The following is a 24428-nucleotide window of genomic DNA, read 5'->3' on the forward strand; positions in this document are numbered from 1 at the left end:
CAAATTAGCAAAGCAATGTAAAATGCTCTCTGACTTGTTTCCCAAGTGGGTGAAGGAATGACTTTATGAAATTAATATGTTGTTTATCCATGTATTGATTGATAAATTAATTGCTTCTCTGGTTTTATTTTTTTTTCAATGTTTTAAAATTTGATTGTTAATTCTTGGAGTGCTTTGCCATGTCCTCCATAGTCAGCCCTCTCCCTCCCATATATACACACACATCCCCTTTGGTAAAAACCCCACTGGATGCTTCAAGTCTTCCAGCTGGAATCCTTGAGGGGGGGGGGGGGTCTGCGTGTGTGACGTCACAAATATTTGTCACGTGTCCAGACCGTTGAAACGTTGGTATTCCAGTGAAAATGTTCAGGCAGCGAGAGAAAACACATTCCGAATCGCAGTAGAGAACCCGGTTGTGTAATCATTGGAATGAACTTTTAAAACTTTTGGGGTTTCAACTCTCAATTGTTTATGAAGTATCGTAAACCATAGTCTCCATCCGCTGATTTTGCGTTAGCTCCGCGGCCGCTCACACGCCTTCCCTCTCCTTCCCCTCCCCCTTCAGCGAGAAGGAGGAGCTAAATCCCACATTGTCTGGGAGAGGCCGTAGTGTCTCCTCAGCGCGACTTCGTGGACGAAGGACATGTGGAAGTAGACGCACCGATATTATTAAGCTATAATGCTGCGTGTTGTTGCTGCGTCCAAGTGTGTATGTGTGAAAGAGAGAGTAGGGAGACCGATGATCACCTGATCACTGCGTTTCACCGGAGAAAACGAGCGCCGGTAAGTTGGAGCGAACTTAATTCTACCCGTGGCGGCGTTTCGTCCGGTTCGCCAGTTGAAAACGAGTTCACCCCGCCGCTTAACTGAAGTTCTGAGCTGCGTCTTGATGAATATTCACTTTGCCGGATTATATCTGCGTTTACAACCCCTCTGCTCCTTAAAACAAGGGCTCGCAAGTGGTTCTTGTCGCGACAGCCCGCGGATATCTGCGTCAAAAGTTGGATTTATAAATCTGGGTTACAATGTTTTATTGCGATAAACACGGCGTTCTGTGGGCTGCAAAACTCTGCAAGCACAAATGAAATGAACGCCCCCCTTTCATCATGTTCGGCATTGCAAATGGATTTTACAAGTCCCCGTCCAAGGGTGTTTTGGCTGTAATTCCAATGGTGCGATAAATCACAGTGAGCTATGAGAAGCGTGGAGATTATCAACATGTAGCCCCTTTCTTTCTGCTGATTTATGGGGTGGGAGCCTGGCTCCACTAAACTCTGGGGTGTGCTCTGCAGCAGTGCGTGGATGTTTACCCTTGGCCTCTGTAATTGTGTGACCATGTTCGAGCTTCAAATAACTCTCTAGGTGCATTCAAAGACAACAAAAGGGGCACCAGGACCTCCAGGAGCTGGGGTGGGTGTCCTATCCAGAGCAAACAGCCACTGAGTCGGAGGAAGGGCCAGGCATGCTTTTTGGCATGTCTCGGACCCTTTCATATCCGTTACCTCCAAGACAGGTGCCCCTGCTGGTCCAGGCCACAATAATATGAATTGTAGCTAATTGCTGACTTCTGGAGGCTGAATATTCAAAGGATTGATAGTTGATGATCACTGAAAGACATACAGAGTCTGAGAATGTACTGTAAAATATTAATACTGAACTTTTTACAACAGTTGCAATGTCCAGAAAAGCGCCAAGCCCAATTAAGCTGAGAGGGAAAGTCTTTCTGTACATGTTTATTCCTGGAGGGATATGTTCGCAGGTTTATCCCGACTTGTTTTCCTGCCAATGTCTTTGTCCTGTGGACTACACAGAAATACTCCTATCACCTTGATTGCTGTTTTCTCAGTAATGCCCCTTCCCTTGTCATTTTTAAAGTATAGTATTACTAAACTGTTGAGACGTCGGGGGTGTATTTCAGCTTATGTTGTTCACATATTTGTGGCAAAAATCAGGGAACCGCACAGCTTTTACCATTTCAAATTTGTATACTGGTCTGGATTGGATCTTTAACCTCAGGGAATGTGTGTGATGTTGGGCTGTTTTGTTAAGAGTAAAAAAACCTATATGTATAGTTTTGACCTTTGTGTCGGATAAACCAGTTGATACAAATAGAATGTCTGATGTAATGACGATCCTCTTCCCTCCCCAGACAGCACAGCATTGCCTTACTAAAGTGAAACATTCAGTAACATCCTGTGTCTATGACAAATATAACACAAACGCTTTTCTCATGAAATAATCTACGTTTAATATCAGTTGTGTGTGACAGATACTTTGTGGTGTCATGTTCTATAAAAATGGTTGTCCTTACCCTCTGACGCTCTATGTGAAGGCCAACATTTGTAGTGGGCAAAACTTGGGCTGTGTGTGCCTGTGTGTCAAAATGCTTGTCATCGTAATTGTTAAGTGCTCGTACTTTGTGAAAACACACTTGTTTTAAAGTCTTCTCCACAGCACATTTTTCTCCATATAAGGTGGGGTGCATGTGACCTACCAGGCATGGGCAACGTCTCTGTTCCCTGTCACATGAGGTTGAAGGCTTCTTGCTGTCTCTAGGTGGAGCGGTGCATGTGACTGCTACATTTTCCAGGCAAAATGAATTTAAAGTGGGTTCAATTGAACTCAACAAAACATTTTGCTTTTCTTCTATGTCAGTAAAATTGTCCTTCAATGGCCTGAAACTTCTTTTTTCCTTGTAGACAGTACAGTTAGGTAGTTGTGAGGGTGAATTTATGTTTCTATTTCTTCCTGCTGTGGTTTAGATTATATTTGGCTCTCACTGTGTTTTCTGGTCCTGGATGGTCAGCAGCATCTGGAGTGGTTTCTATATAAAGCCGGTTAACTAAAAGCTGCTGTTGACAGCATCTTGGCTGACTCCTCTTATTCACTACTGAAATTACAATGCCAACCAGACAACACATGACTGGCTTCGCCCTACAATCAGAAATCATAGAACTAACACCAACTCAGCACTGAAAATACACAACACAAGCAGTTTGGACCAAAATAATCAATGATCCTCGTTGCCAAAAAGTAGAGAGACCGTGTAACGAGAGCTGCATAATTTAGCAAGTCTATCTTTAACTTCTTTTAGGCAGATGTCTTTCTCTCTACTCACAGACACACATACACTCACACCTATTCCCTTTGAAGGATTTGGTCAGTCAGGTTCTTTGTAATCTTCTACACTGCACTGCTTCAGTCACAGGAAACATGTGTCCAGCTCAGTGTCATCCTGCTCAACCAATGTAACCCTTATTCTCCTCTGAACTGCCGCCTCTCTGGGGTCTTTGAAGGAATTAACACTTAAGTCAGAATTCGGTTGCACTTCTTTGGGGTCACCAGCAAAAAAAAAAAGGACGAAGAAAAGCTGTCTCTAAGGTTGGCAGAGAAAATGACTTCCACAAAGATGTACACCTTACCTTATTAAGGGCGGTTGCCAGAAAGTCAGCAATAGTTTGATTTTTATTTTCATTTTTTTATATCATTCTTTGCATTTCATTCTCATTATTCAAAATCAGTCCAGTTTTTGCTTGAAAGAAAGCTGGGGAGTTTTAAAAGAATTAAATTGTGATTGTCAGTGGTTATTTTGTCTGAGAATAGTGTAAGATTACAGTAAGTCATGTTGTTCATTGAATTGTATCATACTATAATGAACTGTGAGGAAAAATCATATTGTTACTGCTGTGTAGCCATGCCTATACTTTGTGAGGTCCTTGTCAATGCCAGGCCTGCGTGCGATTATCAAAGTGACCGATGAGATGGAGGAGTGCAGGGTCCAGAACCTATTTTTTGGTATATCAATTCACCATTGGGTTTGTTATCTTGACAGCTAGGGTGCTGGGGATGATGAAGAGAGTGAGTTTTTGTGCTCAAAGCGCTTTTTTTTCTACCCCTTGCTGCTGAACTTCATTCAGTGTAGTAAAGTGCGTATTAGCATTGGTCAGCATCCAATTTTTGAAACTTTTAAACCCTCTTCATGCATAACTTTAATATATGTTATAATTGGTCAATTAACCTCCCAGAAAAACTGATGCCAACTGGCTATTGGCTCTTTATGAGCTGGTTTAATAGGCACTTGTTGCTAATTTGAAATACTGCAGAACAGTATTACTGGTATTACTGGCTTTGGTTCTGTTTTTTTTAACCAATTGGTAATCTTATTTGAATGGAAATGACCACCCATCCCCCACTCCCTATTCACTTACCAGTTGATCCCACTGAGAATAGATATTGTGATTGATCTATGCAACCTAAGCCAAGTAGCCAAAGGGTCACACTTGCCCTATTGGAAGGTGTACACAGCTGGTGATTCTGGAGTAAGGATTTTAAGTGCCACATGTTTATTGTCTTTCAAGATTGATGGACAAAATTGGGTGGAGATTGATCTGTTTCTCAACAAATGAAAATACAACCACTCCTCAGTTGTTGTGCACAACTTGCACAGGGCACACAGCATATATTGAATAATTTGCTAAATATCCTGAGTATCCCTAATTTCTTCTACATGGATCCAAGGTTGTCTGTTTCTCAAAGTCTACCCTTTGGTGCATTATTATCATACACCAGAACGCAAGATTGTTGTAACTGCAGTCTACTACAGTAGATTACAGATATTGTTTCACTGTTTCGCTTTCTGGTATGGCACAGTGGCACGGTAGTTAGCGCTTCAGCCTCACAGCACAAAGGACCCTGGTGCGAATCCAAAACCATCACCTGTATGGAGTTTGCGTGTTCTCCCTGTGGCTGCGTTGGTTCTCCAGTTTCCTCACAAAAACATGCAGCAAGTTAATTGGAAAAAAATGGGAAAATTGCCCTTAGTGAGTGACTGATTGTCTGTCTATATATTTGGCCCTGTGATTGACAACCAGGCTAGGGTGTCTCGCCCTATGACAGCCGGGATAGGCTCCAGTGCAGACGATGGATGGATGTATGTTTTGCTTGCTCAGTAGCATATGCCAATTTTACAGGACATAATATGCCATTGTCTGCACTATTTGCTGTGTCACAGATGCAACTACATTGGGGTGTCTTTGGCAGTGGTTACATAAGGGTTCTGTTGGAAAACAATTTAAGCCTCATTTGCACTCCTTTACTTGTCAACCCCCCCGCGACTTTAGCGGCTGGTGGATTAATATTCCAACAAGATGAGATTTTTTTTTCTCTAATTTTCAGTCTCCAGGCTCTGTTGTGTTAGTTTAGTCATTCTGCGTCAGGGCAGTGTAAACAGAAACAGGACCTTCTTCGCTTCAGGTCAGTTGTGATCCTTGCATCCAGTCCCTAGACAAGCTCAGTTAACTCTGTTGAAAATTCTTTCATCCTTAGAGATAAATGTGTCCAAATGCTCCACTCCCCGAAGTGATCACATTGTGAAGTCTGATTTGGCTTATAGACCTTGGCTATTGGAGGTAAAAGGATATGCAATTGAAAAGGCTTATTTTATAGCACGGCTAGGAAGCTGGGTTGTCAGACAGTTTATTCGTTTTTATCTTTTCCTTCCATATCTTATTTCAGAAAAGAGGACATATAAAAGCCTAACGTGCATAACGTCTTCAGTGTTGTCATTAACCTAAGATGAGCCTGTGTGTGGCATTGCTTATTTTTCAGTTGTACATGGATGGAGGATCATTTACACAATCAGTATATTCAGGTGCAAAAAAAGAATATTTTGCGGGACAATCTCAACTTTATGAAGACACAGAAATGCTGAGTCAATAGGGTCACGAAGGTTCACACCAAAGCCAGCAGATGATGCTGAGTTCAGGCCATTGCTTTTAAAATATGGGACAATGCTGCAGTATTAATTTAGTCTATTCCCCAAGCCAGTGTCACGTCATTAACAATCAGACTCAGTGGCAGACCTCTCATAATTTGACTGGACTGGGTTCAGAGGCCTGCCATGAGACTATTAAATTCTGTTTCAGACACAATGGATCTTAGCTCTCGGAATATTGTTATGTGATATCAGTTTAGAAATACAAGACAGCCAGTTCCACAGATACGCAATACCAGAGGCCATTAATGGTATTAGATTTTCATCTGTCATTAAAGAAGCTAACGCCTACTTTGTCTGCTGCGCAATATTAATGGCCTTGAATGTACTGGCTCAAAGGTACTGAACTGCATGGTTAACAGATTCTCACCTCTGTTCCTAGGTTTGCCTTCCAAGAACTACTACTACTACAAGAAAGGTTGTGAAATATGAAGTGTAAAATAAAAATGCCTAAAGTATGAAGAGAGAGCTTGAAATGAGGAAAGATCAATTTCTTTGAAATTCTTTTTTCACTGTTGAATGAAAGACGATCACCAATCTGTCAAAGAAAAAAATATTAAAGTGAAAAATGAACACGCCCTTTATGGCCTTATCCATATCCACTTCATAATGTAGGGTTATTTTTAAAAGGTCCTGGAACATTGCTGATGTTTTGACTGTCAACCGGAACTTTTGCTGGCTTTTCCAGATGGACAATAGACTTGGATGATGTGGAGCATCTCGTGTTTAGACTGTTTCTCTGTGGTAAACTTGGAATGACTGACTCATCACTACAATGGCTGTGCCTGTGTGTGTGTGCATGTGGTACATTTATACAGCAGCTCTTGTGCTCGAATTCTTTCTGGTTGAATAACAGAAAGTTTTGTGTTACGTGGCATAACCCATGCCGCCATCATTCACATTGATGCAGTAGCTGTGTGTGAATCAGCTGCTGGGTCTGGATTTTAATAAAATCTGCTTTCATTTTATTTTATGGAGATTTTTTTTTTCTGCATCCAGCAGCCTCCCTTTTTATATGCCCACTGAACCTCGCTTTGCATTTGAAAGGATCTGATGTGTACACAGGGGTGAAGTAATTTCCTATAAATCATTTTCGTGTTTGAAATAGTTTATCCAAGGTCTCATGAGGTTAGTGATCCAAGGAGAACATGCTGACTGGTGACTAATAGTGGCTGATGTTCTATCAATCAACCCAGTGACAGTAACAAAATCCATTTTGGTTTGTTCTGCATCACAATTTGTCATATCGGTCTATTCAAACAAGACCAAGCAAGTTTGATTTTACTTAACCAGAACTATCAATAATCAGTTGCTTTTTTCTTGGCAGTAGACAACTTTCTCGGTTCAAATGTCTATTTCTGTCCAGTGGAGACACTTAAAAGAAATGGGTTTAACGACTTTGAGTTCGTCCTTTTATTAATTTATTTTCATCTCTTAATTTCCTTTTCTTTTTCATGCTCTGATGATTGTGATCTGTAGGAGTTTTGTCTTGACCAATGTGGTCAGCTCCCATGAAGGAATCCCCTTCATTGGAATTGATATTGATATTTTACCTTGCGTACACCTGCGTTGGTATACCCAAGCTTACACTGATAACAGGGGAAAACCCTGAAACTGTTTATTTTAATCTTTCAATTAAGGACCTCACTATCAGCTGGCCTATGTTATTTTGCAGTAATGATCTCCATTTTATCATTCTTCCTTGTTTGCTTTGTTTTTACTGAATGTGTGAGTGAGGGTCTACTCATGGTTAAGCTAATCATGTGGTCATCTTGTGCCAAAGGCCTTTTTCTTTGCTTCGAACTGCTTTTAACAAGCTGGATGACCACACATTCTTTCAGATGCTTTATAACCATACATATCATTATACTTTATGTCTTGCTATGTTATGCTTTTTGGCTTGTCACAGAAAACCAGGGCTTACAGATGCATACATAGCCCAAGAAATGCCAAACAAATTTTCCTCTTTATGCAAGCACTCATCACGGATGCTTCGATGTAGTCTGAGACATGTCACACGTTGTTTGGTGGTCCTACTCATCTTCTGGAACTAACAGGTTGCCCCTGTAACCACCACTGATATTTAGTGTAGTATATCAGCCTTGACAGGAATCTTTTTTTTTTTTTTTGATTTTGTTTTAACAGAATTTTTTACAGGGTGGCAATTATCTGTTTCATACTATATTTTGAGTTTCTGGCTTTCGGTAGCTCTTTTTTCCCTTCTGCATTTTGTCTTTCTCGTTCTCTCTTTTGGTGGGGTGGAACTGTTGCTAAATCTCCACGAGGTGAGTGAGTGAGTGAGTGAGTGAGTGAGTGAGTGAGTGAGTGAGTGAGTGAGTGAGTGAGTGAGTGAGTGAGTGAGTGAGTAGCTTATGGGTAGCCATTTGCTACCAGGGTTAAGTAGTCATCTCCTTTTTCTGTAAAGCCTGTCTTGTTTGGACGGAAAGGCTTGTGAATAAATACTGTAATGTTTCGAGAAATGTACCGTGTGTACAAGAACGATCAGTGGGACGGTAGAACGGGTGTTTGCTTTAATAGCAGAGCATATTCCAGAGTGAGAATAAGAAGAAGAAGTGAAGTATCGGTTGGATGATACCGCTTATATAGTATACGTATCGTCGACATCATGGGATCAACATCAAGGGATCAACATCAAGGGATCAACATCAAGGGATCAACATCAAGGGATCAACATTAAGGCATCAACATAAAGGCATCAACATTAAGGCATTAACATTAAGGCAGCAACATAGTCCCATGGAATATTACAAATACCACCCTTGTCCTCTCATAATGAAACTCCTTGACCTTTTGTGACCTGTGCTGGGAGAGCATCTGCCTGTCGAAATCAGCGGTCTGTGCTAAGGCACTGTAAGTAAATTGACACATCTGCCTTTAAGCATCAGTTGTGTTTTTTTTTACCTAATAAAAAATTAGGTCTTTATAGGTACAAAAGCAGCCTGCCAGAGAGAGTGTGCGTCCGGCTTTCATGCATGTAATTTTGTTCATGTGTGTGTTTCTCTCATGCAGTCATCAAGCTGAGTACTCGATGATTGTATAATTAGCAGGATTCTCATTGTCATTCCTGAGCGTGCTCATATAGATGGGGAATATAATGAGTTTGGCAAAAACTTTAATTTAATCAGGTCTGTAAAAGCTGTGTACATGTAGTACAGCTGCTAGTGCTTAGCTGGTGTGCCACAAGCTGAAATTAATTGCTGCTCTGTGCACATTTCGCCTTGCTTCTGTTATAAGTCTTTAAAAGCTTCACTCCTTTCTAGCGAGGCATTTCAAAATGCCACCGTCAGATTGTTTTTCTATGGTTTTCTCAGTGACCTTTTTTCTGTCTTTTTTTTGCCACAGCAGAATTTGCTCACATGCTACACTGCCCACATGACTAGACTGACCAGTTAGGACGAGAAACAGCAGTAAGCAACATTGTTCCAACTGTTGAACCCAAGTTAAACAACATGAAGCTTTAATGCTTTGTGGTTCACCTGCTCCGGTTTATAGTCTGCTAATAGCTCCCGGCTAATTTCGAGTGATAACTAAACACCAGTATATAATTTCATGCTAAAGTTTTTTTTTTCGTAATACTAAGCTTTTATGGAATTCATGCCACATTCCTTAGGTTCTAAATTTGTGTCTGCTTGCAGACAATTTTAATTGCATTTAAATGCTTGCACATGGAAGCATCCAGGTGGGATCACTAACTGGCTGTCATAAGGACATTCTAAAATATGTCAAGATTGTTGTTAATCCATAATCTTATCATGCCAACTAAAAGAGGTCAGGCTTGAATGGAAAGAATGAATGCCTTTTTCAAACTGAGAACTTGTTTAAAGTCTGAATGAGATGAGATGAGAATAACTTAATTTATCCCGAAGGAAATTGTTGTGCCAGAGTTTCAAGCAAAAACACAACAATAATAGATAATAGTAGCAAGGAGGGAGAATAAGAAGAATGTCAGTTACTTTTAAGCGAATGAGTGATCCAGGACCATATCTCCATGCAGGGTTGACTGTATGTGTTTGGCTCCTCTGCTGTCACAAACTTTCAGCGGGTTTAGGATTCTTAGCAGGCGGTTTAAGTCATGTTTCTCTCTCTTATCTGTACAGTAAACCTGCTCTGGACCGGTTTGATCACAAATATAGCTGTGCTTCTTGAAACATCACTAAAAGCTAATAACACTAGGAGTACCTTGTCTTTCTGTGGAGGTTCTCAGGCATCCAGGTGACAGTACCTTTGCTGCTTTCCTGTAAATGTGAGATTGCAAAAGTCTGGTTTAATGTCTTCTCATCACTTTGAATGTTCACCCATCTTAGTCCAATCAGCAGAGGATACAACCGTTTCCTTATCAGAAAGTCATTAGATGTGTTCAACCCTATAAGGGTTACATTAAATGAGAAGGACTGATAATGTCAACATAAGCTGTATTATGACTTGGATTATGTTCTTTTTTGCACATTTACATGCTGTAGGCACAAAAATGTCTGTTGTCTTCAAATACTTCATTTTTTGGGGGAAATACTTTAACCATTAATTTACAAGGCTATGATGTAGACAATGTGATGCCAGTAATATGTTGCTTTATCATATCTACAACCAAGCACCCGACTCTGCTTTGCAGGGCAAGGATTTTCACCTGTGTGAGTCCAGTGCATGAATGTGTTGAGAAAATTCTCATTTGAATTGGAAGAAATTACTCACCTGAAGCCCGATTTGAGGAACAAAATAGGACAGTCCTACATCCCGGTGGTAGAAGATAATGCTGCTTGTTTCCACTTATGATTGACTGTGAGACTTTGTGGCATAGAAGGTTGGAAGAAGGATATGATCAGCCGCATGTTAATAGATTTCACCACATGAAAAATTATTTGCAAGTCTATTTTGACTGAAATACCCTAAACTTGTTGACTGTGTTTATTTGAAAAAGTGAATTACCAAATTAGATGTGCATTAGCATCTTTGTTAATCATCTTAACCTTGACCAATATGCATAAACCAACTAGATAGGTCCAGACAGGTATAGCAAGCTTTAATTCACCTTCAAAGCTTTTGCCTGTCACTTCGTCACTCTTCAACCACAGGTGACTGATGGAAAAGGTGCTGAGCCAGCTCTAGCTATTATGACGACTATAATGGTTTTCTGGGTGCTTGCCTGTGGCCCGACAAAGAATAATGTTCTTGAATTTGATCAGGGAGAGTGAAGTGACTGATGATCTGTTTGGGTTGACAGTGATCTATACTTAGGCCCTTAATTGGCAATGAAACAGTGAGACATTACCAGTCACAGGGCCAGTTCACCATGAATGTATGGCGCACCTTGGCATTGGGAGGTTGCAACTGAATTACCATATTCATCGCCATCTATTTGTCCTCTGGCTTTCATCTGTCATGTTCATGTTATGGTGATAGGTCAGCTCACATCAAATTTTTCAATCATGCTTTAGAATTACAGCTCTTTAAGTAGGGAATCAGTGGTGTGGTAGTCGACCGAGACACACTTCTGTGGAGTCAGAGCGCCTCAAGAATGCAGAGAGGGATTTATGCATGCCAGTGACAGTGATGGATGGGAAGTAGACCCTCCCCAACCCATGCACATACTCAGAGCATCTGGACTCAGACTGACCCTCCCCACATCTTCTGCCCCCTGGCGAAGCAGATATGTGTGTAATTTTCAAGTGATTGTGTGTTTTCTGGGACAAAGCCAGACTAAGGTTGTTTGCCCTACTACCCCAGATAGAGCTGTATTTTCCACCCGCATGTCATTTTGTTTTGAAGGCATGTCTTTTATCATCTTGACTGATTTCTCAGTGTCCACACTTCGCTTTTTTTCTCAGCAAGTGTGGCATGGTGGCGCACTGGGTAGTCCTGCCATCTCAGAGCATCAAGGACCCTGGTTTTATTCCCACAGGGATCCTTAGTATAGAGTTTGCAAGTTCCTCCACTGTGTGTGTGGGCTTTCTCGGGTTTCCTCCTACAGTCCAAAAACATGCAGAAGGTGAAATGGAGAAAATTGCCTTTATGTGTGAATTAAAGCGTTAATGGTTGTCTGTAGGTGGCTCTGAGGTTGACTGGCGTTTGGTCCAGAATGTACTTCACCTCTCGCCCAATGATAGCTGGGATAGGCTTTAGCATCCCCCGCAACCCCAAGTGTAGGAGAGGTGGTACATAATGGATGGATTAATTCAGCTGCGTGTGCTTTTGTTTGTTTTGATTTTGACTTTTGATTCACTTAATTTCATTTATTGTTTTATTAGGACAGTGGGCAATTACGTTAAGCACAGAGGCAGAGATGTTTGTACCAGATTGTAGCTCATGGCTAATTTCATCTGTAGTCTTGGAAAGACAAAACAAATGTAAAGCTGTACAAATAGACAATATATACAAAATATACAAAGAGACAAAATAACTATACAATATACAAACAGGCAAAAAAATAAGTATTTTGCAAGTTGAAAGTGCAATGTAAAATGTTATGGAATGTAGTGTTGTGACATTATTAGTTTTTCTCATCTGGGGGCCATCAGATGATACCCAGAAAGGTAACATCTGATGGAAAATTACCAGTCTGGTATTGTTAGTGTGAGTATGTTTGGTGCTCCAGAATCCAATTTTTGACGGCCCGTGTAAAGGTGTAAAAATCAGTCTTGTTCTTTAGATTGTCTGGAAGCCCATTCCATTCTTTGATGGCAAGACAAGACAGACTTTCTTTTAGGAACATTGCAGTCTCCTCTAGACACCGACCTTAACACTCGACTTGTGAGTTAAGAGCGAGGCTGGATGTTGGTCTTAAGAGGAGATGGGGCGGCGTTATGTAAAATTTTGTGGACTAGAGGGATATCAGAGTACCTGATCAAGTTGTCGAAATTTAATATTTTATATTTTTCCAAGACCTGAGAATGATGCTAGTGCCTTGGCTTTTTATTGAGAATTTTCAGGGAAGATTATGTAAAGATCTCAGAGATTTTAGAGCCGTTAGGTTAGCCTGAGACCATGATGATATGCAATATAAAATATGAGATATGATCATGGCATCAAAGTAGGACTTTGCAGCTTCTAGTGATAAAGCGTTCCTAATAGTTTGAAATGTTAAACTTCATGGCATTACAGGTCTTTTTAAAATGATTTTTAAAGCTAAGTGAAGGGTCCAATATGACACCTAGATATTTGGCCTCTTCAACGTTTTTGATCATACGATTATTCACGTGAATATTTGGGAAGACATTTTGAGTTTTTTTGTCCGAAAAATACATTGTGACCGTTTTCGATGAGAACATTGATTACCAAAAGTGCATGTATTTACTTCCTCCCAAATCCTCAATACTTATATTGTTCTCCAGAAACCTCTGGTTATTCCGTCTGACTTCTAACAGCTGACTTTGTGCAACTAATTTTAACCGCAATGGTCAACACTCTGGATTAGGGAGCTTGGAGGTAGTTGCACACGACTGCCATAGAACACTATAGTAGCTTTTGCAATTGTAATGAATGTGAGTTGCTGTTTTGATCTTATTAATTAATCATTGGATCTCATACTGCGTAGAGTGTGACAGATGAGGCTGCAGTGCACAAAAGGCAGTCAATTCTGTTGGCGATAATACAGTCTGCAAACAGGTTTTAATGCAGGTGTATTATGCTGGAGCTGGATTCACTAAACAATGTTGATGAGTAGAAAGCGGTAAAGGTTGTGTGTTAACCAAATAGATCTGCTATTTTGATTGTCCTTGAGCGCTTAGAACTAATCATCCATTATCAAAAGGCATGTTACTTTTCTAGTCCATTAGTATTTAAAAATGGCAAGGGTTAACATAAATATGAACAGAAAACAAGGAACAGAGCACTTAAAAACCAAGGACAAGAAAAATTCATTCTTGAATTTCTGTCTCTTTTAAACACCCCCACTAAGTAAATTGAAAAATATCTTCAATGGGATATTATTTACAATAAGATTGATATATAAGTGTCTTACACTACCTAATTTCAGATTCAGAGCCTCCCTGTCAGCTGGTGACAATGAGTGTCACCTCCAATGCCAAAGGCATTCTTTTCATATATAAGAGAGCAGGAGCTCTTGTGTCACGCTCAACTACAGTTCCGCTCAGAGTGATCAATTGGACAGTGGTGCGAAGCTCAACAAACTCTGCAGAGATGTTCTGCCACTTTTTTTCTCGGCGAGTTTGGGAGAAGCTGTTTAAAATCTACCCAACTCAGAATTTTTTGAAATTCATATTCTGTAGCCCTGGGAGGAGAGGAGAAAGGTGTGTTCAGAAGCAGAGAGCCAAGAAAGCCAATTGTCTGGGACTGAGAGTAGGAACTTTGAATATTGGGCCTTGACAGGAAAAGATAGAGTTGGTCGACATGATGCAGAGAAGGAAGGTGGATATACTATGTTTCCGGGAGACCTGGTGGAAAGGTAGTACGACGACAAGCTAAGGAGCAGGCTTTAAATTGTTCTATCATGGTAGTGACAGGAGGAGGAATTGAGTAGCAGTTATCGTGAAGGACGAGTTTGTTACGAATGTTGTGGAGGTAATAAAGAATGTCGGATAGACTTATTAGTCTGAAACTGGAAATTGAAGGTGTGATGCTCAATGTTGTTAGTGGCTATGTCCTGCAGGTGGGATGTGAGTTTGAGGAGACGAGAAGTTTTGGAATGAGCTAGTTGAAGTGATGCAGAATATCCCCAGAGATGAGAGAATGGTAATTGGTGCAGACTTCAATGGGCATGTTGGTGTAGGCAATAGAGGGGATGTAGAAGTGATGGGCAGATTTGGAAAACAGGATAGGAACACCAAGGGACAGATAGTGGTAGACTTTGCCAAAAGGATGGTAATGACTGTAGTGAACCCTTTTTTCTAGAAAAGACAGGAACATAGGGTAACTTATGAGAGAGGAGGTAGGAGCATGCAGGTACACGACATCTTGTATAGACGAGGTAACCGGAAAGAGATCAGTGACTGAAGTGGTAGCTGAGAGCATAGCCAGACAGCATAGGATGGTGGTTTGTAGGATGACTCTGGTGACAAGGAAGACCAAGAGGACAAACGCAGAGCAGAGGACAAAGTGGTGGAAGCTGAAAAGGGACTAGTTGAGAAAGGCTCTGGGTGGTCAGGGAGAGCTTCCAGATTACTGGGCAACTACAGCTAATGCGATCAGGGAGACAGGTAGGAGAGTACCATTTGGAAGGAAAGTAGATAAGGATACTTGGTGGTGGAATGAGGAAGTGCAGGAGTATATACACAGAAAGTGGTTAGCAAACAAGAAGTGGGACACTGAGAGGACTGAAGAGAACAGTGAGGAGTACAAGGAGATACAGTGTAAGGTAGAGATAGGTAATAAAGACAAAACAAAGGGCGTACGATGACTTGTATGCTCGGTTGGATAGTGAAGAGGGAGAGAATGATCTATACACCGAGAGATAAAGATGGAAAGGATGTACAACAGACCCGGGTGACTAAGCATAGAGAGGGAAATGTATTGACAGATGCTAGAAGAGTGATGGAAAGGTGAAAAGAGTACTTTGAAGAGTCGATGAATGTGGTAAAGGAAAGAGGCAAGGGTAGAAGAGGTGACTATTGTAGACCACAAAGTAGAGATTAGCATAAGTAAACTGAGGAAGGCATTGAAGAGGATGAAGAGTGGAAAGGCAGTTGGTCCTGATGATATACCTGTGGAGGTGTGGAAGTGTCTACGAGAGGCAGAAGTAGCGTTTCTGACTTGATTATTAAACAGGATCTTACAGCGTGAGCAGATGCTGAAAGAATGGAGAAGAAGTGTGATGGTGCCCATTTTTAAGAATAAGGGGGATGTGGGGAATTGCAGCAACTATAGAGGGATAAAGTGGATGAACCATACAATTAAAGTTATGGGAAAGAGGTGGAAATTAGATTGAGAGCAGAAGTCAGCATTTTTGAACAGTGGTAGGCTTCATGTCTAGAAAGAGTACTACAGATGCAGTATTTGCTTTGAGAATGCTAATAGAAAAGTACAGCTAAGGCTATAGGGAGATCCATTGGGTTTTTGTAGATGTAGAAAAAGCATATGAACAGGTGCCAAGAGAGTAACTCTGGTATTGTATGGAGAAATCTGGAGTGGCAGAGAAGTATGTTAGACTGGTACAGGACATGTATGCTAGCTGTGAGACAGTGGTGCGGTGTGCTGTAGATGTAACAGAAGTACAAGGTGAAGGTGGGACTATCAGGTATCAGCTCGGAGCCCCTTCTTGTTTGCAGTGGTGATGGACAGACTGATAGATGAGGTTAGACAGGAATCTCCATGGACTATGATGTTTGTAGATGACATTGTGATCTGTAGTGAGAACAGAGAACAGGTTGAGAAAAATCTAGAGAAGTGGAAGTATGCTCTGGAAAGGAGAGGAATGAAGGCTTGTCGCAGCAAGACAGAGTATATGTGTTTGAATAAGAGGTACCTGGGTGGAATTGTGAGGCTATAGGAAGAGGAAATCAAGAAGTTGGGGGATTTCAGGTACTTGGGGTCAACAGTCCAGAGCAACAGAGAGTGTCGAAACGAGGTGAAGAAATGGGTTCAAGCAGGTTTGGATGGGTGGAGGAAAGTGTCAGGGGCACTATGTGATAGAAGACTATCAGCCAGAATGAAAGGAAAGGTGTACAAGACAGTGGTGAGACCAGCGATGCTTGGCCTAGAAACATTTACGATGATGAAAAGACAGGAGGCAGAGCTAGAGGTCGCACAGATGAAGATGCTAAGGTTCTCTTTGAGTCTATGAGTCTATTCGAAGAACAGCACATGTTAGATGTTTTGGAGAAAAGGTCAAAGAAACCAGACTGAGATGGTTGGGTCATGTTTGGAGGAGAGATAGTGAATATATTGGTAGACGGATGCTGGAATTGGAGCTCCCTGGCAGGAGGTCTCAAGGAAGACCAAGGAGAAGATTTATGGACGTAGTGAGAGAGGATATGAAGGTAGCTGGTGTGAGAGAGGCGGCCACAGAGAATAGAGTTGAATGGAGAGGGTTGATTTGCTGTGGCGACCCCTGAAGGGAAAAGCCGAAAGGAGAAGAACATTCTGTAGCCCCAGAACACTTTTGAACACGTACTGTAAACATGCAAGTTCCTCTTCAGAGTTAACCCTCTAAATGACCTTCCCTTGTCCATTAAGCTGCTTAATTAGAAGAGAAGCTGAGGGAAAGCTGATCTGCACTTGCAGTTCTCCAGCTGTTTGCCAGACCTCACACACTCACACACACTTTATCATTTTATGCAACTCAAATAAGAAAATAATAATATTAGGGTCGATGGACATGCTCACAAACCGAGACCTAACCTATTCCAGCCAGCAGGAGCCTGATGCTGATACAGCTCGGCTGACTGGAGGAGGCTTTAATTTGGTATCTTGTCCAACAAAGATTATATGATGTTGCATTACCGCTTTCGCTTTTGATTTCCACATCAGCTTCATCAGCTGTCTTTCATGTGTCATATACACACACACACTAATACGACACATATTGTCCCTCTTGTGTTCGCAAAAAATGTGTGATTTGGAAGAGACACATCGTTGAACAGGGGAATGACGAAAAAGGTGGTGAAGCAAACTGGTCACTTCTGTGATTTCCCTTTTCCATCATTTAGGCTTATTTTGTTGAAATAGAACTGTGTTTTAACTGTGCATTTTGTGAATACATACTTGTTTGTTTTTTAAAAGGATATTTTTCTGATGAATCTCAGAGCCAAATCATTTACATAGATACGTTATATCAAGTGCAAAACCAACCAACTACGTGGACTGATAGGATCTAGTCTCAAAATAAATCCCATGAGCTGCCCTTGCAGTTGAATTATAAACTCTAAAGCATCTCTTTTGCATGCTTGACTGCTTGGTAATGTGTCCTTAAATGACAGATGAAGATCGATTTATTTTCCCCTTACAGATTTAATACACAATATTACATTGAGCTGCAGTATCATGCCATCATGATATTAAATGGATAATAAATGAAACCATCAACAACTTCCAGCGATGAGGGGTGCCATCATGCTATTTGGTACCCAAAGTAAACCTTTTGAGCATACCCATATATCTCCCAATGACTTCTCCCACCTCCCAGTCCCATAAACACCACCCCTGAGTTTATTCACCGCATTCAAATTATTCAAAATAATAGATTACATCTGATAGTGTGGCACAACTGAAATGGAAGTTCATGTGCTCTTGTTAAACACATTATGGGGATGAATGCATCTGAGTTCTGACATGCTAGTGCTTATTCATTACGTAGTGTCGTGTGTTAACATTCTCTGTAAATTGAATACTGCTTTTCAAAATAGGATAAAACCTTCATTGTCATTTAGTGGCAGAATCTAAAACAACTCACAAGGTCACATTTTTGATATCTTAAAAACGCATTTATTCAGTGGCAGGATGTAAAAGCTAAAAGTGCTTATTAAATCTCCCATTATCAAATACAACATTTTTAAATAGCTTGTTTTGTCTAATAAATGGTAAATGGAAGTCCGTTTCTACCATCCAACAATAGACCCCCTGAAATATACAAAAGAAACCCCTGGATAATACAACTATTAGGAGCAGAAACGAGGGAATTGCTATTTATTTGCACTGAACAAATAACTCACTGCAGTATAGTCTTGTCGAAATCTTTTTGTCTTGGCAAGTGGACTTGAATTTCTTTACTTGAAGATGTTTCACCCCTCAGAGAGCGACCTCTTCAGTTCTGAACGGAAGAAGCCTCTCGGATAAATTGACCATGACCTGGATGATTGAGAACCTCCACAGTCACTGCAGCATAATCCAAAAATCACTTTAATTCAACATTTTGATGTTACTTTGATTTCATTAATGGATCGCATATTTCAAGGGAGGGGTTTCCTTTTATTCCTGTGAATTTAAGGCCAAAATCTGATGTAAAATTAACTCAAACCCTGTACTACCTGACAGTGGAGCATTATGCCAGAATTCCCTAATGATATATCCTGAAAGATATACGTCCTGTGTGTTTCAAATGTTGCACTTGTTAACTTTTGTAGTGAGGCATTATGGCAGGGATTGCGCCCATCATTTCTTGTGTATCGGTGTTTGGCTAGCTACCGATAAACACTTTAGTTTAAATTAGATTAGCAGCTTAATTATTTGAACAGACATGAATGAATGAATGAATGAATGAACGAATGAATGAATGAATTCTTTATTGATTCCCAGGGGGAAATTCGCATCTTGCGGCAGCTCACCTGCTGCTGCCGTTTTCTCGTGCCATCTTACATAAGGTTTGCATCAGTATCTGCTATGGAGCGCTTCGATATGAAAAGATTGTATTTATTCTCCAGTGAGCTCAGTGGGGCCTTTATTGATCACAAATAAAGGTCTGAACATGGAGCCATATGGCACTGAACTCAGTACATGCTCCATTTACGCCATGCTCAACTTTGCCTTTTTAGTTATTTCTTCTTTGTCAGTCTTTTCATGTTGACTTACCATTTAGCTGCCTCCATCTAAAGAGTTAAGAGGCACACAGACTAGTCCAAAGAGCTTTTTGTGCTGCTGATAAAGTGATTTAGTCCATGTGAGTGGAGCGAATGTGCGTGTCCTGGACCTGTCATTTTTGTGTCAAGCTAAGGCCGACGGGACTTAGCCCATCAGTTCACTGTGGTGAACATGACTTTGAATTGAGAGACAAAGTGAGACAAAGATAAATTACCAGAAGCCACCATAGTTAGATAGGACCAAAGTTTTCCACTCGAAGGAATGTTTGTGACACAAACCATATCATACCATGTAATAAACATAATAAACAACTGGGTCCTGAAAGTATCAGTAGCAATTTCAGGAACAGTCTGGAACACTCTGTCCATTTCGGATGCTGTCTTGTGTTCTAATGTGGCTTTCTGAATGGGTCCAGTTTTTCTGTAACTATGTGACCACAGTTATGTGAACTCTAGACAACTGGAGGCATGCACGTTTTTTTTTTCCGATTGATGGCTGTCTCAACTTTGTGTCCGCCGGGATATGGCTTGGTCACAACAATTTGAATATATTTCAGTAATTCACCAAGGAAAGCTTGCCATGCTTTTTTAAGATGCTTTCTGGAAAAGATGGACATTTTGCTTCAAGCTGCTGGAAAAAAACGCATCTCAATTGTGTCAGGGTTTCTTCCTCAGTGCTTTCATTTTCATTGGGGTTTTATTTCAAAAACACTGCATTTTCAAATTATTTTGTTCTTGCTGTTTTGGTAGGGTCTTCAACTGTCCATCGTGATGGCTGTAAGGACATCAAACATTGTGCATTTTGAAGCTGGTGAATGGATCAGTCCTATTCAAGATTTAAGCATTTATTGTCACCTGCACAGTATAGAAACGTGTTTCCCTGTACAGTGGAATTCCTAGTTTGCTGCCCGTAGTGCAGATGTGGATATATATTGGATATAGATATGTATTGATAAGAAATAATTATAGTGTAAACATTATTATAAATATGAACAGTGTTGGCAATGCAATAGGCAATTTGAGTGCAGCTTGGTGTGCAACTCACAAAGTGCAGGTGCAAGGATGAGTGCGGTTTAAATGGGCAGTAATTACATATACAGATGAGTGGTGCACTGGCTGAGCTGCATACAAAGTGCAGAAGAAAAAGTGTCAGCTGTTAAGAAGTCTGATGGTAGTCGGGTAGAATGGTTAGTTCTTTAGTCGTGTTGTTCTACATTTCAAACTCCTGTACTTCCAGTCGGAGTGTAGGAGTGTGAACAGTCCATGTTGACGGTTGGTGTGATCCTTGGTGATGGAGGCAACTCTCCTGCGGACTCTGCAGTGTAGATTCTCTGCAGAGAAGGCAGTGGGGTTCTGGTGATCCTTTCTGTAGTTGTTACTTGCTGCAGGCGTCTGCTGTACAGAGCAGTGGTGCTGCTGTACCATACAGTGGAGCAGCTAGTCAGGAGGCTCTCAACAATGTAGCTGTAGAAGTTACTGCGGGTCTATGCAACATGCCATACCTCCTGACCCTCCTCAGGAAGTACAGTACAGTACAGCTGCTGTTGAGCCCTCTTGACTGTTTGTGTAGTGTTGAGGGACCAGGTGAGTTTCTCACTTACAGTGTGTGGACACCCAGGTATTTGAAGCTGCTCAACCTCAAGACCTTGGAGGAACAGTGGCTGATGAGGTCTCCTCTCCTTCCTCGTGTCCACTATCACTTCTTTGGCCTTGTCTGTGTTGAGGGTTGTAATATTCCGTAGGAATATATTGTTGCTTTGATGTTGATGCCTTAATGTTGATGCCTTAATGTTGATCCCTTGATGTTGATGCTTTAATGTCGATGCTACGTACACTATATAAGCTGTACCAACCGACCCGCTACTTCATTCTGGAATATGCTCTGCCATTCAAGCAACCACCCGTTCTAACGTCGCATTGACCGTTGTACACACGGTACATTTCTTAAACCGAGAAACATAAGAAGGGTAAGGTTGATGTCCTCACACAACATCACCAGATTGGCCACCTCCAACTTGTAGGTCATTTTGTCTCTGCCGATGATGCGTTCAATCACTGTGAACTTCAGAATGGTGTTGTCCTCATGGGAGGTGACACAGTTGAGTGAACAGGGTGTAGAGCATGGGATTGAGGACACATCCCTTAGGAGGACCAGGAACCTGTCACAGAGGGTGGGTTGCAGGCCAAAGGAGGACATTTTGTGTGTGAGCTGGTGGGGTCTGATGGTGTTTTATGTGGAGCTGTAGTTCACAAAGACCATCCTGATGTAGGAGTCTTTCTTTTCAAGATGGGAGAGGGAGTAGTGGAGGGTGGCAGCTATGGTGTCTGAGGTGGACCTGTTGGGCCGGTATGCAAATTGCAGGGGGTCTAAGGTTTCCGGAATGTTGTTCTGAATGTGGGCTAGCACCACTCTCAACTCGATGATTGGAGTGAGTGCTACTGGCCTGTAGTCATTCAGTCAGGTGGGTGGGCTCTTCTTGGGTTGTGTTCTTGAAGCAGGTGGGGACGGTGCTCTGGCTGAGGGAGAGGTTGAATGTGGTGGTGAGCCAGCTCATTGGGACAGGGTCTGATGGTCCGCTCCGGGATGTTATCAAGTCCGGCTGCCTTGCGAATGTTGATCCTTCTCAGCATTTTGTGTACCTGGTCTGATTATACTGTTGGGACAGAGGAGGAGTGGGGGGCTGGGGGGTGGGGTCAAAGGTCCCACTGTTGGTGTGACTCACCTCTGTTGTGGCTTGGGTTCTCAAAGTGGGCGTAGAAGATGTTGAGGTTGTTCAGCAGGCTGTCTACAGAGATGTGGATGCTGAAGTAAACATCATCATTGAAATTAAAGATTAAGATTAAAGGTAAAAGCTAACAGAGTTATCTGAAGGAAGAAGAAGGCTTAGTATGTTCGAATCGTTTTTTTGTTAAAACTACCACCAGCGTACTGGTCTCAGTCAAGTATGATCTATTCATCTGAATTAGAAGCTCTATGTATCTTAACTCTGGTACATATTAATAGACCGATGCTCTCAAAAAAGCTGGCTGCCACCCTGGCTTGCTCATGGGGTCATTGTGGTATTTAGGGTTAGACAAGGGCTCCAGTCATTTGGCTCTCCCCAGGACCTCCCAGGCAGCGATTCAGCCATAATACGCCAGCTTGTCTCACTGAATCTCTCTCAAACAGCTCTGGAAAACTGCCTTGGATATATCAAACCCAGCATCTTCCTCGCCAGTGGAAAAGTAGAATATGAGGAAAAACAACTATGTGGAGCCGTGGAGATTCTTAATTAATGGAAGCTGTAAAACATGACCCCCCCCCCGTCTTAAAAAGCTCCTCTGTTGGGAATGTTTCACTCTTTCCTCTCCGCACTCCTTTTCTTGTTGGTGTCTGTTGCTCGGGGATACCCCTGGAGGACAGTGATTCGCTTCTGTCTCAAGCTGGGAGGAAGTTTCAACGTGTCCTCCAGCATGCCCGGGTGTGTAAGTCAAATGCAGCATGTGTGTCTGTTGCTTTAAGACTCACCAAGGCTTCACAGGGAGAATCCACATTGAGATCAGAGAACACTAGCTAGATTTCTCCTTTTGCGAGCTCTTGAAAGAGGTTTCTGATTAAAGCCTTGGCCACTGAGGTAAGACATGTTGCAGACTGTGTTTTATCTTTTTATCCTTTTATATTCTATTTACTGGCTTTAGAGGAGGGTGGGTTGGAAAGGTAGCTTTGAGGTTTCTCTCGTTGTTATGCACAGGTGCTGCTTACAAGTTGCCTATTAATTGACTTTACTCATCGGTACGTACCCATGTAAATGAAAATGACTTGCACATGTCACACAGTATTCAGAAATGCATGAAAATAAGTTCTTTTTCACAGCACTTCTTATTAGAATGGCAGTATAATGATCCATTATTTAATTATCCATTATCCATTATAATTATCCATTATTATCCCTGATGTTGTTGCTGCTGCTGCTGCTGTTGCACCTGCTGTTGTTGTTGTTGTTGCTGCTTTCTATTTATCCTTGGATGTCTTGCTATCTTCTGTCTCTCTTTATTTATGTTCAAATTTATTTTCCTTTTTTTAAATTTTTTGACATAACTGTTACGTTGCTGTGACAAAGGAATTTCCCTCAATGGGGATCAATAAAGTTTATCTTAGTATAAATATTTCAACAGGCGTGGACTGTTAGTCAGAAGCGAAGTTTATTACTTGTATAAAATCGATTAGTACACTCAGATGGATGTTTGGTGGCTTTGGCTTTAACCACCTGTAACATGAGCTTACAGGAAGTGATTTATTTGGGGACAATTGTTCTCAATTGCAAATTACCACAAGATAGTAATAAGTCTAATTCATAACACAGGATTGCTGTGGTCTGTAGGAGGATGCACTGATGTTATTGCACTGAAAAAAGAAGCTGATTTTTTTGCACAATTATGGATATTAAGATGGGAGCTTAGAAATATTACTCTTTTAAGAGTTACATTGCCAGTGGGAAGTGATAAGAGACAAGTCCCTTGGGCTGTGATCTGATGGGGGAGACAGTGGAGCATTTGTGTTTACAGTCATTGCTAATAATAAATTACCTAATTGTTCTCAATCTACACCGTGAAAATATCAAGGCATGAGGCACCGTTCTAAGAAATGACTAGCTTTAGAAGTTGCATGTTGATAGAGGAACATGGGGTCCTGTCAGTGGATAACTTTTGATGTATGTTGCACGCACAGACACACACACACACACACACACACGCACACACACACACACCACATACGAGGCATTTTTGTGTGCTTTGTTTTTGTTTATTATTGAGTTATATTGCACTAACAAAATCAGGCTGCTTCTGTGCAGTTTGGTGCCCTTTTTCTTGACCTACAGTATATTTCACACTGCCATGTTATTAGAGATGTCAGTTACATTCAAGACCAGAAGCATCAGAATTCCAAGTGTGGCTCTCTCCCTACTATGTGCATAGTGGACTTACTTAAGTTCAAAATGTACTTCCTTAACACACGGTAGCCACTGTTTGTACCGTGTCGAGGTGTGGCCCTTTCCTATCCATTATCCCGGCTCCCAGCCTCCAGACGTAGGTGGTGCCAGACTAAACATGGAGCTTATATGGGAGTCACTCAGGGGCGTTGAGAGAAGAATGCCAGGTCGCAGTGTGTCGACGAGTGTTGGGGTGGCAAT

At 41.4% G+C, this 24428-nt stretch overlaps 1 protein-coding gene across 1 annotated transcript in view; it reads left to right on the top strand.

The window, feature by feature from the left end:
* Positions 1-641: 641 nt before the first annotated feature.
* Positions 642-24428, top strand: part of tiam2a (TIAM Rac1 associated GEF 2a) — a 75353-nt gene continuing 51566 nt past the window's right edge. The window contains exon 1 of the mRNA XM_086147708.1: positions 642-783. The gene's annotated coding sequence lies outside the window, so the exon portion shown is untranslated. The remainder of the gene's footprint in view (positions 784-24428) is intronic.

Source organism: Fistularia commersonii, chromosome 1 (genome assembly GCF_037954325.1).
Source record: "Fistularia commersonii isolate RoL2024-O1a breed Wild chromosome 1, RoL_Fcom_v1.0, whole genome shotgun sequence".
NCBI classification, from domain to species: Eukaryota; Metazoa; Chordata; class Actinopteri; order Syngnathiformes; family Fistulariidae; genus Fistularia; species Fistularia commersonii.